This window comes from Galeopterus variegatus, unplaced genomic scaffold (assembly GCF_000696425.1).
Source record: "Galeopterus variegatus unplaced genomic scaffold, G_variegatus-3.0.2 Scaffold3803, whole genome shotgun sequence".
Classification (NCBI taxonomy): Eukaryota; Metazoa; Chordata; class Mammalia; order Dermoptera; family Cynocephalidae; genus Galeopterus; species Galeopterus variegatus.
The window spans coordinates 83761-89415 of NW_007729914.1; the positions used below are offsets into that span (position 1 = coordinate 83761).

Sequence of the window (5655 nt, forward strand, 5' to 3'; positions counted from 1 at the left end):
CCCTCGGTGGGAGCGCTGCCGCACTCCCAAGCGGCGCACTGTAGCAGTGCACCACCGGGCCGGCCCAAAATGAGGGCTAGTTTTTTAACATTTACTTCTGAGTATCTAAAAAATCACAACACACCTTCCCCTCAAAGAATATTCCAGTTAAGAGTTTATACATTGCGTTTCACAAATATAATTTTGTTGATTAGATGGCATTTTGTAATTAATATAGAAATATTTGTTATTTCTAATTTTTTGCAATTCGATAGTATATGAGAGCACCTCTATTTTATTCAGTTCAGCCTAAATTTTAATGTCACGACTATGTGACAGATATTATATTAGGGACTGGAAATACAAAAATAAATAAGATGTGTATAACACATTATTAGCTGCTCATGAGGACATTATGTTTAAATTAAACTGGGATTTTAGAATACAAGACAGTAAGTGGCACCCTGAGGCTCTCTTATTAGGAGACTTACATGGAAGGAGTAAGACAGCCTAGTCATTTGGATTCTCTATATTATGCACATGATCCCTGTGTACTCAAACATGAATCTCTGTTATGTGTCTGTAGATCTAAAGGATGGTCCTTGTAGGGCTGAAATTGACATATAAAAGGCTTTAACCAAAATGGAATTGTGGGAGTATTTGTAGCTAAACTCTCTCTACTCTCAAATTCTTTGGTACTTGATAGGAATGAGTAGTTGTGCATGGTATGCCTTGAACCAGAATCTCTCTCAAAACCAAACATAAATGCTAATAGTATCATTCATTTCATCATGCTTTTTACTTTTTCACTTATTATGATTCAACACATCTGTTTATGAGAGGTTTTGAGTCATTGATGTTATTGAGTTTTCTATTTGGAGCTACCCACAGACTTGAAGAAAGGAAATCATTCATGCATTTTTTCTGGGATCAATAATTTTAAAGTCTGACTAAGCAGCATCTTCAAATGCTATCATAGTTGATTGTAGAACCTGGGAATGAAGGTGTGAGTGGTGCAGGAATGATTATTTTTCTCAATGTGAACTCTAATTTTTTTTTTTATGGGTTATGGAAGGAAGAGCCTAAAAGAAAATGTAGGTCAAGTGCTTTTATCCTCTGCAAATTTCTGAAGAGCAATCACAAAATCATAGTGACTGGCCCTGATTTTCAATGATGGAAAGAGAAGAGCAACAGGTGAAAAAGCAATGGGCAAGTATTTTGAAGTGCAATTTTAAAATACAAGGCAACACATATCAGATTTTTAGAAATACACTCAATTGATTTAGCCTAATTTGACTTTGGGTCATTAGATTCAGCATTTTATGTGACTATTTCTGACTATTATAGTATTAATGTGATGAAATGGGAAAAGGAGAAATTGAAAGATATGTTTATAGGACACCATGCTTAATGTGCTCTAATCTGCTAATTAACACACAACTCTTCATGAAACAATTATTTACTAAACCTGTGGATATTTAAGAGGATAGAGCTGCTTGTTCATTAGTGTAATTATTGTAAAATCAGATCCACATAATTTCTTGCTTATAGATGTTATATTAATTTAAAAAAATAATTTATAATCATGTGGAGTACCCCCTAATATCTCAAAATCAAATATATTTGTTCTACTTTAAGAATAATATTTTAATTGGGACAGTATCAATTTAATTAATATTATAATTAAATATCTAATAAAAGCTCCTATTGTATTAAAATTAGTTATGATGTATCTGCAATACTAATATATTGAAAAACGTTAGGAGTGAGTCTAACCAAAAAGTATTGCAAAAATCTCAGTGCTTTGATATCTAATACCACCTTCAATTTTGAGCCAAGTCAGGATATTTAATTTGACGTTTGGGATACAAAATATTGACAAAAATGTTCTAGCTTGAGGAAGTAATATATTGTATCCTAAGATTTTCTTAACTTTAATGTAAAGTTTTGAAGAAGTATGATGAGGAAAGAGGTGTGTGTTGTAGGTTGAGGGCACCTAGCTGGTAGAGACAGAAAAGCAGAGGGAAAAGGAAGAAACACGTGATAAGTTTGGAGTGATACCAGGCACCTCAGGTATAACCTAGTAATATTGAAATAAGGTTAGCACTCACCTCTCCCTGTTCCTACATCATAATTTGAATTTATTCCAGAAAAAAATAACAAAAAGGAGAAATAGAAAATACAGTTAACTGAGATTAAAATAAATTGCGCTAGATTAGTGTCTTTTAAACTGCTGACCATAACTCATTGGTGTATCTTAAAATAAATTTGTGGGTTAAAAATAGCATAAAACAGAAAAATGCAAGTGTATCCCACATAGTGGTAAGATTAAGACCTAAATTTACATATCTCTATATATGTATACACACACACACTACACACACATACACACACATATACATACTTCTGTTGTACTGGGCACAATGAAAAAATATTATTTCTTACTGTGGGTGGATTGAAGCTAAAATGTGTTTAAATACAACTATGACCTTTTTTAAAACTAGAAGAGATTAAATTAATTGAATGGAAATTTAAGCTTTTTAATTTTTTCCACCCCCAAATAGTAATGGGAACTTCAGAATAAAGATGAGACCAGTTATTGAAAATAAACTGATTTGTTCCCATCTGAGTTTAGGTGTATAAATTTTGATGCTATACCATAAGAATAGGTGAAGTACTTGAGTATGCATATGAGTTACTCTTTTAAAACAATAGTGGAGTTAAGATTATTCCTTAAATACCTTCACTTTCTCTTGTATTCTGATCAGTTGTCTTGACTGAGTGGAAATAGTAGAGTTATAGCCAATTTATTGGAAATTATGTGTACCCTGGAAAATCCCCATAAATTTGTCTACTACAGTCTATATCAACTCCCGTTAGAGTCATAGTGGAAAGTGTTGATTCTTCATATGCTAGGAATCTCTTAAATGGTCATCAGCCTTAGTCTGTCTGTCTTTCAGGTCTGGGGGAAGGAAGGAAGCTTGGAGCAACTATGCGCAACTGTGAGAAAATAAAATAAGGAGGGGTTTGTTAAAATTCTGCTGGTGCTTCTCGCCTTACATCATCATGAGATAATCAGTGCCTACACCCTCTTCTGGTGTCATATTTGTTTGCCTAGGTGTCATCAGGACTAAAATAACACAGTAAACAGCAGCCTTTGAGCCTTCTCCATAACTGGTGAATTGCAACCTAAGAAGGGACTCTTCCTAAAGCTGCTTGTCCCAGGGTGTTGAGGATAAAGACTTGACCTGAATACTCTTTTGGTGGAGTTTCTGGTGCTTGGGGCTCCCTAGAATGCATCCATCCCCGCTATCCTTGAATTTATAGGGCTTGATGCAAACTAAGATTATCCAGCTGGATAATCTTTGTCTAAGTAGTAAGTATTCCAAAGGGAATATGAGTACTCTGGCTATTCTTGGCACATTACTTTTTATCCAGACCTTGGAATAATATATGTAGTTCTGTGGAAAAAATATCAGATTTTTGTTGAAGTTGCATTGCATGTTTAGATCAGTTTGTCTTCTTATCATTGAATATGGCATACTTCTCCGTTTATGTAGAAACTTCTTTGATGTTTCTTAATAAAGTTATATATTTTTTACAGTAAAGGGCCTGTTTGAATTTACCAAAATTATCTCCAAGGTAGTAGATATTTTCTAATACTATTATAAAAAGCACCTTATCTTTAATTACATATCCGTTATTCATTGAAAGTATATGGAAATGCAATTGGCTTATGTACACTAATCATCTTTCAGCTATCTTGACAAAACTCTCCTATCTTCTAATAATTTTTAGGTTATTTTGAGTTTTCTGTGTAAATAATAAAATAATCTGTAAACAGAGTTTATTCCCTCCACTTAAATCCCCATACCTCTAATTACTCATCCTATTACAGTTGCTATAATGTTGAGTAAAAGTCAATAAAGGGATGATAGTGGGCGATCTTTTCTTTTTTTAAAAGTCCACTTATAAAACTATTATTCCACTTACATAAACTTAATACACATTTTCTTCACAATTATGCTTAGATTGTTCACAAAAATGCTATTATGACATTAGACAAAGCTACCCATCATCTCTAATTATTTATCCATTAACTATTTTTAGTCATACATTTAAAACACAAAAGCAAAAAAAGTTAAATATATGTTTTTTCCCCCCCTTTTTTTTTTTTACTGATGTGATCGATACATATAAAGTAAAGGGTATCAGGCAATTAATTTGTACTGCATTTTTACTTGTACATTGTTCATTTTCCCCCCCTTTTTTTTTTTTACTGATGTGATCGATATATATAAAGTAAAGGGTATCAGGCAATTAATTTGTACTGCATTTTTACTTGTACATTGTTCATAGGTTGCCTAAAACATTTAAATACAAGTAAGTACAGATGCTCCTTGATTTACAACAGGATCATGTCCAGATAAACCAATAGTAAATTGAAAATATCTTGAGTCAAAAATGCATTTAATACACCTAACTTACCAAACATCATAGCTTAGCCTAGCCTACCTTAAACATTCTCAGAACACTTACGTTAGCCTACAGTTTTTCAAAATCATTTGGCAACTCTGTACACTGTAAGGATATTGGTTGGTTGGTTGGTTACCCTCGCGATCACATGGCTGACTCGAAGCTGTAGCTCTCTGCCACTGCCCAGCATGGTGAGAGTATCACACTGCTTTCTACTGAATGTATATCATTCTTGCACCATCACAAAGTCAAAAAGTTTTAAGTTGAATCATAGTAAGTTGGGGATCATGTATGTGACAGGTAAATAAAAATGAAAGTAATTGGAATACAAATCATTTCTACACTTTTCCAGAATAAATTAGGTCCCAGCTATCTCTAAAGGAACATTCCCACAGCTATAGCCAAAGGTGTGCACATTGAGATTGTGTATTCTACAGATGCACATAATTCAACATTTATTATTTGTTGAAAGGGGTCTATTTCTACTACAGCCTTCAGCTTCAAACCTTAAAGTACCCACCATAACTACACCTGTGACTAGAACCCAATTATCTTTTATATCTCTCACTGAGTCAAACCAGTTCAGGGGAAGTTTCCTTTCCTTAGATCTGATGGCAGTTTTAACATAGGCCCAATTTTAACACTGCCTCATTAAGCCACGGTGCCAAAAATAACTTGTATAAAAAAATCCATATCCTGATATTAAGCACCTCAAAATGAAAGTGGATAACTCCCTAAATGTTAACTGACTCTACTCGCCTAATATTAAACATAAAAATCACGTGGGAAAGATAGAAAACCAAATAGAAGTAACATAAACCTCTTTGCGGGAGATCACAGATGACAAACGATCTACTATGTAAATTTTAGAATGGGACAGACAAAAATTAGAAGCCTGGTTAATTTTTCCCTTCTGCTTCAGTTTTGTCTCCTTGGGTACCTGATGTCCACAAGGTCAAGTTGTCTCTCAGTCATTGCATTATTAGCATGCTATCTTTGTATGACCCTTTGTTTAATGTGCCAACATCGGCAATAGCTTAGTCAAAAGTTGTCTTTCTTCTGCTTCAGTTTTGTCTCCTTGGGTACCTGATGTCCACAAGGTCAAGTTGTCTCTCAGTCATTGCATTATCAGCATGCTGTCTTTGTATGACCCTTTGTTTAATGTGCCAACATCGGCAATAGCTTAGTCAAAAGTTGTCT

General features: G+C 33.9%; 1 pseudogene; it reads right to left on the reverse strand.

The window, feature by feature from the left end:
- Positions 1-5354: 5354 nt before the first annotated feature.
- Positions 5355-5655, reverse strand: part of LOC103601595 — a 1365-nt pseudogene continuing 1064 nt past the window's right edge.